The sequence below is a fragment of the Meles meles genome, chromosome 4 (assembly GCF_922984935.1).
Source record: "Meles meles chromosome 4, mMelMel3.1 paternal haplotype, whole genome shotgun sequence".
Taxonomy (NCBI): domain Eukaryota; kingdom Metazoa; phylum Chordata; class Mammalia; order Carnivora; family Mustelidae; genus Meles; species Meles meles.
In genome coordinates this window covers 45,295,913-45,310,005 of record NC_060069.1, presented here as the reverse complement: position 1 = coordinate 45,310,005, position 14,093 = coordinate 45,295,913, and the positions used below count along the sequence as shown (strand labels likewise).

At 44.8% G+C, this 14,093-nt stretch overlaps 1 protein-coding gene across 1 annotated transcript in view; it reads right to left on the bottom strand.

Annotated features, from left to right (window-relative positions):
- The window catches only part of XXYLT1 (xyloside xylosyltransferase 1), a 159,507-nt gene that overhangs the window by 89,925 nt on the left and 55,489 nt on the right, over nucleotides 1–14,093 (bottom strand). The gene's annotated exons all lie outside the window — the stretch shown is intronic.

Below are 14,093 nucleotides of genomic sequence, written 5' to 3'. Positions count from 1 at the left end.
TGGAGTCCCATTAGTTGTTTCTGCATCTGTGACGCTCAACAGGCAGCCTTGTCCTCCTTTTATTCCTGAGAACCGGATCCAAAGAAGGGCCTTAGCTGCAAGGTGAGCTCGAATGAATGAATGAATGCAGACTCTTGATTCAGACTTGTTCTGTTAACTGTGTCCACTGAGGATGTGTTAGAAGATACAGAGACTCAGCTACCCGCTTGCCAAGGTCATGCCAGCAGGAAGTCCAGGTGACCGAACGCCGGCCTATACAAAACTCTCACCCCAACCCCACCCCCAGCTACCACAAGAACCCCAGGCTAGTCTCCCTTTCCTACTCTTGCTGCTCATTTCCAAACCAGTTTAGGAAGCTGCCCTGCTCACCCCAAGAAGTCTCATTATGTGGTCTAATACCACATGGTAGGGGCTGGGAGCGGGCAGGCAGGAATTTGCTATAACCGCAAGCACTGCATCTCCAGCCAGATGCAGCCAGCAACCATGAATGGATGTGTGGTTACATCAACAGAGGTATAGTGCCTCACATGCGGAGGTGAGACTATCACCTTACTCTGCACTCCAGTTTGTACCTGTCCCTCTCACAAGTCGCCTCTGAATACTCTCCTATTCAAATCTGAGCCCCACACCTGAAGAGGAGCAGAGACCAACAGTAGCATGCCAAAAAGCAGGTATAGGGATCGTGGGTCATCTGGAAGCATTCCCTGTGGGGAACGCATGAGGAAACTAGGGCTGTTTCCCCTGATTGAAAGCTGCCTTTGAATTCCTGAAAGAAAGGAACTAGGCTTCTTCACTGAGGCTGAGCTAGTACAAGCGTCAACAGATAAAAGCAGGTTCTGGACAATGTAAGAAAGAAGTTGCTGAAACCCAAACATGTCCAAGGATGAAAGAATCTGCTTCTGGTGGCAGTGGCTCCCTGGCAGAGGGAATCCAAGTGGTGTGCACCACACCGTCTCACTCCCCGGGGATGCCACAGAGGACACTCGAGAACGGACAGAGGGACCGTGCCTTCGAGCTTTTTCCAACCCTGCAATTCTCTGACCCAAATCAACAACTCCCTTTTCTCCACTAAACTGTGATGTTCCATAGTCTGACCAGAAAAGGATATGGAAGGTTCAAGGACGGGTTTGCAGTCACGTCCTATTTAAGCTGAACCTGAATCCCAGCCAGAAAGTCAGGGAGCTGGAGAGATGTGTGTGTGTGCACGGGCACGTGTGAAGAGCTGGGGGCGTGTGGGGGGCAGCGATGAGACAGAAACCCTAGAAGGGGCACTACTAGGTTCCACATTCATAATCAATCCCAAGAAACAGAAACAAACTAGGCGGACTCACCCAGAGCGAAGCAGTTGCTAATGGGGGACTCAATTTCCTCCTTCCTGAGAGGGAAACATTTAAAGGTGATTTCCCGAATTTCACTGAGAGCAGTAAATATCTGGCACAAAGTCACCGCCTGGTAGCCTGCGTGGGGCCTCTGGCCAGGAAGCCCTGTGTCTGTACTCCCATGCTGTGTCACTGGGCTGTGTTCCTCTGCGAACACTCCTCCTCCTCATGTTGTACCTCATCTCCCCGCTCTCTCCTGTCTGTCTGCCTCACCCACGGACCAGGACTCCATGCTGCAGACAGAGCAGGACTGGGTGAGGTGGAGTGACAGAGCCACTGGCAAGGAACAGGAATCCCTGAGCTCCATCGCAGAGCGACCTAGGGCTCCAGAGCTTCCTGGAAGGGCGCTCTTGACCTCTGCAGGGGTGGGGCGGGAGGAGCAGAAGAAAAGGTGCAGAGAGGACAGGTGGCCATGCAGCACTTGGGAGGCGCTAGCCTTGAAGGTCACACATTCATTTCTTTCCCTTTTTTTTTTTTTAAGCTTTTATTTATTCATTTGAGAGAGAGAGACAGAGAGAGCACAAGCAGGGGGAGAGGGAGAGGGAGAAGCAGACTCCCCACAGAGCTGGGAGCCCAATGTGGGACTCGATCCCAGGACCCTGAGATCATGACGTAAGTCGAAGGCAGACGCTTAACCAACCGAGCCACCCAGGTGTTCCAGACCATACATTCATTTCTAAGTCCAGATCCCCAGATCTGTAACTGAAGCCAAGGGTGGGAATGGCCCAGAAAGTCCCTCAGTAACCACAGATCTTCCACCCCGAAGACCTGGCTGGTCAGGGCCAAGAAGGACGGAGTCTCAAAGTTTGCATATGATTTATCCCTCTGGGCTGCCTGATCCCCAAGACTGATTTCCTTCGGCTGCAGCCTCCCCTGATTCCCAAGCTGTTTCTGGCTGCTTTTCTCATCTCATTATGCCCTTTTGAACAGTTTCCTGTTCCTTTTTCTTTCTAGGGGGGCTGCTCCTCTTCCTGGCTCTGTAGCACTTGGAAATAAGCAAACAAACGGATGAGAGCCAGCCTCTGGGACCAGCTTCCACAGCCCCTCCTGGCCCCAGTGCACGACGTGGCCCCGTCTGGCCAAGGGGAACCAGGCAGCCGGTGACCAGCGGCCGGAGCAGCCGGCGCCATGGCGATCCAACCCACATGCCCACAGCGCCACACACACAGAGGGCAGACTGGAAAGTCATCCACAGCCCCCTCAGCCTACACACAGCTGCTTGCCAGGGACAACAGTGGAACAGAACAGCATTTCTCCTTAGGAGCAACTACAACCACCCAGGACTTTGGTCATAAGAGGGTTCCAAACATGAGATGGTGGAAGAACCTTAGCCATTAAAAAAAAAAGTGACATGGTTCAGCTCTGCTTGGCTAAGGAGAGTTGACCACAAACCAACGTATAAGATGCTCCACTGATTCCGAAGAATTCAGTTTGGACAAAAAGACAAGCAGGTGGAGAGCATAGTGGGGAGTAGAAGACGTGAGTAAGCTGGGGGAGAGGCCTACCCAGCAGGCCACGGGCGGTGAACAGAGCCCAGCAATGGGCCAGGAGATTAGAACTCGGAGCCCATTTTCCTCCATGAAAAGAGAAATCAAGGCGTTAGTGTAATTCAGAAGGCAATGCTTGAGAAAGTGTGGCTTCCTCGTCTCCGATGACGAGGGCTACGGAAGGGCCATGCTCGCCCTCCTGCGCTGGCCAAGTGCTGAGGTGCTCCTTCTGCAGCTCGGTATGTGGCTGGGTCTTTTGCTGAGGTCCACGCTTTCAGTCGCTATCTATTCAGCCATGGTCCTACGTCTCCACTTGTTTTTATTTTTTTTAACTTTGTGTCATCTTACTGGAACACCTCACATTCTTTGAGGGATAAGGGACTGAGTAGAAAAATAGCTACAAATACCAACAAGACTAGTACAGGAGCACTGTTGGCTTGCTTACCATGTGCCAGCTATCGCTGTACGCTACGCCCGTTCATGAACTCACATCCCTGGGCACAGAGATTTTATTGCCCTCGCTTCACAAAGCAGGGTGCTCGAAGCCCAGAGTAGTTAAGGGCACATAGATGATATCTGGCAGAGCTGGGGTCTGAGCTGATGGGTTCTTCTCCATAGGCTGTACCCTTACTAGGAGGGGAAGCTGATGAATTACCCAGTTAACTCACAGACTAAGCTCTCTGGCTAAATTCTGAGGTTAGCTCTGAAGGAGCCATAGTAGCTTTCTTGACAGCCCTGGTCCTCCAAGATCTGCAGTGAAACATGCCATTCCAACCACACTTCCTATGTTAAGAGGCGCCCCGCTTCTCCAGACCACTTCCCGACCAGTAGGTCTAAAAACTGCTACCGGCAGAGCTCCTGCCTTGTGCCAGATGCCGTGAAGGGCACACTGACCCAGTGACCCAAATCCTCGGACTCCTAGTTGCCAGCTTCCCAGACACCGCGCAAGCCACCCCACCTGGGGCATGCTCACGTGCTAGTCACCGAACCTCTTTGGCCAGGATTTTTCATATTTAAGGTGGGTGAACTCTGGTAGCTACCTTCTCAGCTCATGCGATGGCCACGTGGTTAAAGGTCAGAACTCACAAAGCACTTAGACTTGTGGCTGGCATCAAGCAAGCATTCAGTCAAGATCGGCCAAGCTGTCGCTGCCGCCACCGGACAGGGACAGGAAGGCAACCTGTTCCGTGAGCAGAACCAGCAGCTTCTGCCATACACAGGGCTGCACGTAGTATCTCCGTTCTAAAGGTTTGAGGGCTCAAATGACCCTCCAGACGACCCCATGAGCCCTGCACTCACGTGGGGTGGCCTCCTGCCACAGAATGACATTCCCTGAATTAGCAGGGAGTGTTACTCCCACTGCCCAAAGCTTGTAAACAGTTCTGCAGAGAAAACATCCTGCTGGGTTTGCGTTCTCCTTCCGCCTCCTGGAAGCCTAAGCAATGAGCCAAGGTCTGCTTTCACCATCAAGAGGTGAAGATCTTAACACAAAGAGTCACTGGTGGAAGGAAGGAAATAAAACACACACACACACACACACACAACCTTACATTATTCATCCCTTTATGTGAAATTTATTTTTTCCTCCCAACAATATCAACTCCCTCCCCATAAAAGGTCAGAATTTAAACTGTTAGTTTGGGGCTGCCAAAACAACTCCCTAAACCCAAAAAGATTTACTGAGAACCTTCTAATGTGCCTGGTGCTCAAGTATGTGCCAAGGACAAAAGAATTTCAAAATCTAGAGAAAGAACAGGAAAAATGAACTATGTTTCTAAAGCGTGTGTCATGTTTTCACGTACTTCATCTCCTTTATTTTCTATAAAACCCTGTGAGGTACATATTATTCTCCTCATTTTACAAATCAAGAAACTGAGGCTCAAGCATGACAAATCAATTCCGCTCACACCCGTGATAAGCCTGGGATAAGACGTTCGGGCTTAGGAATTCTAACTTCTTCACTGTTCTCACTGAACTCTTGGGACTCAGGCTAGGACTGGTCTGCTCTCGGGCTCTCAGAGAAATTGGCTCCCATCTGCTGTAGCCACTGGAAGAAGGTTAAGTAATTTCCAGGAATCCGGGGGACTCAATTCCCTCCAGACTGGGATCAAGGCTCTGCTGTGGTTGCGAACAAGATGGAAGTAGGATTACCACAGGGCCCAGAACCCAGCTGCTACTCACCCTGGTTCCCGGGAAAGGGGTAATTTGGAACTGACTCAGACCACACCTCTCAACAGGCCAGGTTTGAAGGGAACTACTGTGAGGGTTGAATGGCCAGAAAAATCTTGAAAGCCTGTGACCTCCGAGAGTCAAAGAGCTCTGTAAGGCACCTATTTTTGAGAAAGGAGCACTGTCCTAAATTCTGGAATGAAAAGCTGTTGGAACACAGGCTGAGTTATCTTCTAGAGAGGGGAGAAAGAGAAAACCAAAGATAGAGATGAATGGCCTAATTTGTGCAACACTTCCTAACATATATTAATTCATTTCATCACCATAATTGCCCTATGAGGTCTACCGACAACAGTCAGACCAAGCCATACAGATGAGCCCTGCACAAAGCCACCTGTGTAGACTCCTGCCTATGTTCCTCCTTTCACAGTGCATTAGTCCAACGCCAGGAACAATGGACAAGCATGGTCATTGTTTCATTTTTACAATGACGGACTATACAGATTTTCAGAAGAACCCTTCCAAAACATGATAGGTGTAGAATGAAGAATGGTCCTTAGCACCATGTGTGGAGCCCTCCATATGGCTATTGATTTCCTTCTGGATTTCAGACTGCCAAACACCACTGGATCATAGCAAGGAGACTCACAGAATAGTATCCATCTTCCCTGCCTTCGCCTTTAAACTGAAACATGAGGGGCGCCTGGGTGGCTCAGTGGGTTAAGCCGCTGCCTTCGGCTCAGGTCATGATCTCGGGGTCCTGGGATCGAGTCCCGCATCGGGCTCTCTGCTCAACAGGGCCTGCTTCCTTCTCTCTCTCTCTCTGCCTGCCTCTCTGCCTACTTGTGATCTCTTTCAAGTAAATAAAAAAAAAAATCTTAAAAAAAAAAAACAAAACCCTGAAACATGATTAAAATCCCAACTCCCTCCCTGGCTAGCACCATACTCTCAGACCACCTTCAGAAATGGCTTCCTTGGGGCACCTGGGTGGCTAAGTCCGTTGAGTGCCTCACTCTTGGTTTCAGTTCAGGTCATGATCTCAGGGTTGTAAGATGGACCCCTGCGTGCGGCTCACTGCTCAGCAAGGAGTCTGCTTAAAGAGTCTCTCCCTCTGCCTCCCCTCCAACTTCAAATACATAAATAAACCTTTAAAAAAATGGCCTCCTAATTCTGGAGGAAAATCCCCAAAGTGATTCAGAAGAACCCCAACCCTCCACCCCCAGGAAACCTGGTAAGTCCATCTGATCCAAGTCTGCTTAACCAGAAGTAAGATCACTGTCTTCAGGTCCCACTGCACAATCAACACAACTCCCTCCCCCATCCCATGCAGGCAGTAAAACTTCCAGCATTCAAATTAGCATCAACTCTGTGGGTGGCAAAAATATTCTAGGAAATCATTAATCCTGTAGGAAGTACCCACACTTTAGTTAAGGAAAAATTCTGAAGTTCCTCCTTCATGTCAAATCATTCTTATCTCTGTCAATAAAATGGACTACATTAAGAAAGAAGAGTCTTATAGTTTATCCCTGTGTCTTCATCCTTTCAGTTTCATTTTCCCCCATGCTGGCATTTTACTTGGTCGCTTTCTGGACTGAACAAATCAGAAGTCGTAGCGAGGAGGGCATCCTTGATGTCTAGTCTCCTGCAGAGCAGTGACAGCACCACAAATGACTTCACTCCAGTTAAACCAGAAAGGTGGGCAGGAAGGAAAGAAAAGAAAAATAAGGTAAAAAGAAAAGAAGGGAGGAGGTGCACTGGAGCATTGGGAAGAAGGGTCTGTTCTGTGAGACAGAACAATCAGGGGTTTGGAATGCTCAGTGTCTTTGAACTTCGAATAAAGAATGGAAAAAGCAGCTCAGTTGGGGAGCGATCCATCATGATAATCTGATTAGCGGAACACGAAACACTGAGCACATCTGCAGTGAAACAGGGGAGGAATAAGGATGGCAAAGGGACACTCCCCAGAACCAACAGCACAAGGACAGAAAGACTAGCACAGAAAACAAGTTACTGGTATCTTCTGGCCCTGCTTCCGGAGCAAAGCTGTGTTCTGGACGGGTTTTTGATCCGTTTGTTTTTTCAATCCGATCTCTGAAGTCACTGAATGACCGTGGGTAAAGAGGTCAAATTGTGCTGATTTATAAAGTCAGCTTTCTGACTTCAGAGCTGTGGCCCAAGTTATGTTAGCCCCTACCCTAAAGTCCTGTGGTTTCCGGAACTGGACTGACCTGGCTGAGGGCAGCAAGTCAGCTCACCCTCTAGGTGCTGAGGGACCCAGTAGGTTTAAGGCTTCACTTTCTTCTTTCAGGTCCTTCCTGAATGTCGAAAATGAGCCCATATTCCTCTGAAAGGGGGTTCACACACCCATCTGTACGCCTCTAAATCCACCTCTCCTTCCACAGCAAGCCTTGACACCCACCCTCCCCTCTCCATACCTCCCCCCAACCACTTTCACTCAGGTTTATAATCTCCTGACTTCCCAATGAAGGCCTTCTCTTCCCTTAGCATTCCAATTCTGAAGACTCTTGACTACAAGCTTCCCCACTCCACCGTCCACACCTGCCACAGTGGTTAAACCCTCCCTCTCACGAAACGATTCCAAACCACTTCTCTCCTAGAGTCCTCAGGCTGCCTTCTTGTACAGACTAGGTTTCCCTGGTACTTGAAAGCCACCGCAGAGCTGCTCCCCAGACTCTGTCAATCTCCTCTTCAAAACCTTCCAAAGCTGGCTCCCCCACCACAACCCCACAAACAGAACTTCTCACTGGGCTTTGATGTGCTCCGTGAGGATCTTCAAGTCCAGGCCACACTCTTGGGTCCATCCCACAAAAGAATGCACCAAGAGGCACTTAAACCACTAGATGAAAATGCAAACCACGTTACTCCCTTGCTTAAAACGCCATCAGCGGTTGCAAATCCCACCATCCCCAGGAGAAAATCCCCAGTCCTCAGCACAGCTCTCCATCCAGCCTGGCCCAGCCCCGCCTACCCCAGATCCCCAGCAACACAGCACCTGCGGTTCCCCTTCACTGCCCTTATCATGACTGTAATTAATTAACGGCTTGTTCAATTATCTGACTAATGTCTGTCTTCACTATACATTCCATGAGGGCTGAAACCACATCTGTTTTCCTAACCCTATGTTCCTCGCACTTGGGGGCAGGGTTTGAGGCACAGTTGGAATTCAATAAATCTTTGCTGAATGAATGAGGGAATGAAGTGCTGGTGACAGTTTCTCTGTCCACGTGAGTCCTCTTAGTGGCAATATAGGCTGATGCTTTGCTCCTGATCCCCCCAACTTTCTCTTCTGTGTTCCTTCCTTAGATCTCTGCCTCCACTGCCATTAGCCTGCTTCAAGGTTTTCAGGAAATTTCAAACTCTCCATGTAGCACTATGAGGAACCATAAGAATATAGCCAATCAATCAGAAAGGCAATCTCCCCCTAATATCTTGTTCTAACGTTTATACGTTTATTGGAATGACTTAACCAAGAACTGCAACACATAGAAGGAAAAAGAAATGGGATTCCGCCTCTGGAAACCATTCCTCTAAGCTCCTTTGATTTTAATTGCTCTGCGTGCAGATGGAAGTAGAGCCCCAGTTGATTGGAACTTTTTTTCATTTGCAGCCAGAGTGAACGATGCAGGCTGCATTCCAGTGAACATACTCTTAATATTATAGCAAGACTTGGGGCTAAGGACATGTCCAGACATGATTAACAAAGCTGTGCACTTGCAAATTAGATGAATGCCAGGAAATATTTAAAACTTTCCTTTCTCACTAAACACTTCAAAGACATGCCCTTGTTTATTGTCAACCTTTTGCCCCCAACTTGAAACAAAAACAAAAACAAAACCTTTCTCTCTGAGAAAGGCTCTACTAAAGAAAGTCCCTGTGATAGGAAATGTACCCCGAGGACAGGAGTTCCACTAATGCCTTGTTTCCTTAGCTCTAAATTTAAATGTGAGAGTAAATACTTGAATCTAGGAAAGGTCTGATCCCAGAGATAACCATTTCTAGACAGGAAGAAAATCTAAGGGACCGAAATGAATTCATTTACCTCCCAAATGTATGGTCAGTAGGCATCATCTCTAGCCAGCAAACCACACATGGAGGACTTGACCTTTACTCCTTGGGGAAGGAGAGCCAGGAAGCAAGGCTGGAACAGTACCCCGTGCTGACTGGAGAAGACTGTGGACAGCGGTGACTGTGGGCTTGTGTGCTCCAGCAACAGCTCTAGCTCATCAGCAAACTGTCTTCTTCGGTTTCCTCTCACTTCCTGAGCAGGGCAGATGGTGATGTAAGGTATGCTGGCCCCGGGGAGCTCTCTAGAAACCTAGACTCCTGTAAAGGCCCTGGTGAGGTGAGCTGTACTGGGTACTTTCCAGACCAAGGGTTGAAGGTGTCTCCTGGGTGCACATGGTCTCCCCCCACTCTAGATCCTCGGGAATCTTAAATGTTGATCACCAGCTCTAGGTTCAACAGCTGAAACTCCTGGCTCCCATTTCTGTCCACTGAGCCCTATCTCAGAATCATAAGACCTTGGGGTTGAAGGAGCAAAATTTCTTTCAATCCTCACTCCAGTGGTTGACCTTCCTCTACAAACAAGCTTCTGTAAACATCAAAGATGACTCGAACATTTTGTGATTTCACTTGATAGAAACATGTCAGAACCAGAAGGTACTATTCTAACCACACTGCATCAGACAAGCCTGAGTTCAAGCTCTGCTCTAGCTTTCAGATGTGAGATCTTGAGTCATGTCTTCTCCCCGAGCCTCACTCTCCTCACACAGTGATAGTAAACAATAATGATGCTCCCATGCATTGCACACTTACTACGTACCAGTCACTACGCTGAGCACTTTACACTGATTTGGTAATTCAAGCCTCCCCAAAATTTTATGAGTTGAATATTATATTATTCTCATTTTATATAGGAAAACTGAGATCTAGAACGTACGTGACATGCCCACTAAGCTATACAGACAGAGGGGCAACCCCTAGGAATCCAGTCTTAAAAAAAAAAAAAAAATACTAAACAAATACATTAGTGGCCACAAACAAGAGGTGAGACATTTCACAGACTTATCCCAGGCAACTTACTAAACAAAGAAATAAGCAAAATAGAAACAGCAACCATAATAAGGAAAACATCAGAAACTAGAATTGCTGTAATATATTAATCAACATGTTCAGTTTCCAACAAAAAATTATGAGACATGTAAAGAAACAAGAAAGCATGACCCATACCCAAGGAATATAGCAATTAATAGAAACTATTTTTGAATGTACCCAGACGATGGATTTGGCAAGCAAAAACTTCAAAGCAGATATTATAAAAATGTCCAAAGAGCTAGGGGGAAAAACACGTAAAAAGAACTTAAAAATATGATAACAACGAATCAACAAATATTTTCAATATGGTTAAATTCTTTTCTTAAGAACCAAATGAAAATTCTGGAGTTAAAGAGTTCAATAACTAAAATGAAAAGCTACTAGAGGGGCTAATGGAATATTCAAGAGGGTAAAGAAAAATTCTGTGAACTTGTATACAGAAAAATATAAAGTATCCAATATAAAAAACAGATGGGAAAAAATGCATAAAAATGAAGAGTCTCAGAAACCTATAGGACAACATCAAACATACCATATATGTGCAATGAGAGTCCCAGAAGAACTGGGCAAGGAAATAAAGAAAGAAGTATTTGTAGAAATAATGACTGAAAATTTCCTGAACTTGATTTAAAAAAAAACAACAACAACAAAAAAAAACCCACACACAAAAAACTACACATTCAAGAAGCTCAAAAACTCTAAGCAGGGTAAATACAAAGAGGTCTACACCTAGAGAAAGTATAATTGAACTCCTGAAAGACAAAGAAAATCTTGAAGGCAAACAGAGAAAAACAATTCATCATATACAACAGAGCCTCAATGTGCTAGTTCACAAAACAAATCTAAAGGGGCACCTGGGTGGCTCAGTGGGTTTAAGCCTCTGCCTTCAGCTCAGGTCATGATCTCAGGATCCTGGGATTGAGTCCCACATCGGACTCTCTGCTAGGCAGGGAGCCCGCTTCCTCCTCTCTCTCTCTCTCTCTCTCTGCGCCTACTTGTAATCTCTCTCTCTCTCTGTCAAATAAACAAATAAAATCTTTAAAAAAAAAAAAAAAAAGATTCTCTCTCTCCCTTTAAAAAAAAAATCTAAAAAAAAAAAACTCAATAAATTTAGAAGGTCTGGAATCATATCAAGTATATTCTGTGTTTAAAAGCAGAAATCAGGGGCACCTGGCTGTTTCAGTCGGTTAAGCATCTGACTCTTGACTTCAGCGCAGGTCTTGATCTCAGGGCTGTGAGTTCAAGCCGCATAAAGAAAATTAGGAAATCTCCAAACATTTAGAAATTAAACTGCATACTTTTAAATAACCCACTGGTCAAAAAGAAATGACAAGGGTAATTAGAAAATATTTTGAACGCAATGAAAATGAAAACATAGTATATCAAAACAAGTGAGATACAGCTCAAGCAATACTTAGAGGAGAATATATAGCTTTAAATGCCTATATCAGAAAGGAAGGCTCTCGGGGCGCCTGGGTGGCTCAGTGGTTAAGCCTCTGCCTTCGGCTCAGGTCATGATCTCAAGGTCCTGGGATCTAGCCCCGCATCGGGCTCTCTGCTCAGCAGGGAGCCTGCTTCCTTCCCCTCTCTCTGCCTGCCTCTCTGCCTACTTGTGATCTCTCTCTGTCAAATAAATAAATCTTTAAAAAAAAAAAAAAAAAGAATTCGACGAAAACAGAAAGGAAGGCTCTCAAACAAATAATCTAATCTTCATCTTAAGAAACTAGAAACAGAAAAATAGAACCCACAGCAATCAGAAGAAAGGAAATAAAGACTAGAACAGAAATTAGAGAAAACAGAAAAATACTTGAGAAAACAAAAAAACAAAAGTTGATTATTTGAAAAGATTGACCAAATGAACAAATCTTTAGCTAGACTGATGAGAGAGAGAAAGGAGACACAAATTACAAAATGAATGGAAGAAGGGACACCATTAACAATCCCACAGAACCACTTCATGCCACTAAATTATACTACTTAGATAAAACAAATGAATGTGTAAAATAACATAAATTATCCAAACTGACCCAAGAAGAAACAGATTATCTGAGCAGATCTATAACAAGAAACTGAATTCATAATTTAAAATGTTCCCACAAAGAAAAGCAGAGGCCCAGATGATTTCAAAAGTGAATCAGATCAAATATTTAAAGGAGAAATAATATAGGGCACCTGGGTGGCTTATTAATCAGTTAAGTGCCCAACTCCTTTTTTTTTTTTTTTTAAGATTTTATTCATTTATTTGACAGAGAGAGATCACACGTAGGCAGAGAGGCAAGCAGAGAGAGAGGGGGAAGCAGGCTCCCCACTGAGCAGAAAGCCCAATACAGGGCTTGATCCCAGGACCCTAAGACCATGACCTGAGCCGAAGGCAGAGGCTTAACCCACTGAGCCACCCGGGTGCCCCAGCGCCCAACTCTTGATTTCAGCTCAGGTTGTGATGTCAGGGTTGTGAGACTGAGACACACACACACACACACACACACACATACACACACACACCCCTTAGGCTCTGAGCTCAGCATGGAGTCTATTTGAGATTCTCTTTCTCCCTCTCACTCTGCCCATCCCTCTTCTCAAACACACACACACACACACTCTCTCTCACTCAAATAAATAAATAAAATCTTTAAAAATAAATAATAAATAAAGGAGAAATAATACCAATCTTTCACAAATCTTTCAGAAAATAGCAGGATGGAACATAACACAATTCATTGTATAAGACCAAAAATACAAGAAAAGAAAATTTAATTTTTAACAAAATAATAAACTGTATCTACCAACATATAAAAAGATTATATAAGATAGCCAAGTGGGGATTTATTCCAGGAATGCAGGGTACTGGTATACCATCCAAAATTAATTAATGTAATATACCATATTAATAAAGTAAAAAAAAAACACTGATAATCTCAGTAGACAAGATAAAAAACCTCAATAAACTAGGAAAATAGGGAAATTTCTTCAACCTGATAAAGGGCATCAATCAGTTTTCTTAAAACCAGTAGTCAACCATCATTACATAAATGGTGAGAGACTGCTTCTTCCTCCCAACACTGGGAACAGGTATGACCATCTCTATTAGACACTATATTGTACTCACAGCTAGTGAACACTGAACATAGACCTAGTGTAATGAGGCAAAAATATTAATCGTCATCATCATCTAATGAAAAGCATCCAGACCGGAAAGGAAGAATTAAAACTGTCTTTATTCACAGATTACACGAACTGTATATTCAAAATCCCAAGGAATCCACACAGAAAAACTATTATGACTGATCCCCTCCAGCCACCTCTAAATACATAGAGATTAGAATTTCAACATAAGAATTTTGGACAGACACAAACATTTGGCTCGTCACACCTAAGAGTCTACCCAAGAAATATGAAAATATGTTCACACAAAAACATACACATGAATGTTCATAACAGCATTATTCATAATAACCCCAAACTGGAATCAAAATGTTCATCAGCTTATCAATACATGAACAAAATGTCGTATATCCATACGATGGAATAGTACTTAATAATTAAAAGGCATGAACATGCTACAATATGAATAAACCTCAAAAGGCTTATGCGAAGTGAAAAAATCCAAATGCAAAAGATTACATATTGTATGATTCAATCCATATGAAATCTTCAAAAAAGTCAATAGAGAAAGAAAGCAAGTCAGTGATTGCCTATGGCTAAGGGTAGGAGCAGGGATTAACTACAAACAAGCACAAGATCACTTCCTGGAATGATGGAAAGTTTCTGGAACTGGACTGTGGTGATAGCTGCATAATCCTATAAATTTATCAAAATCATTAAATTATGCACTTAGAACAGGTAAATTTTATGATGTGTAAATTGTGTCTTAAGAAAGTTGTTGGGGACAAAAAGACAATGTGTATAAAAATTCTTTTTAAATCACAATATATAGCAGCTGCTA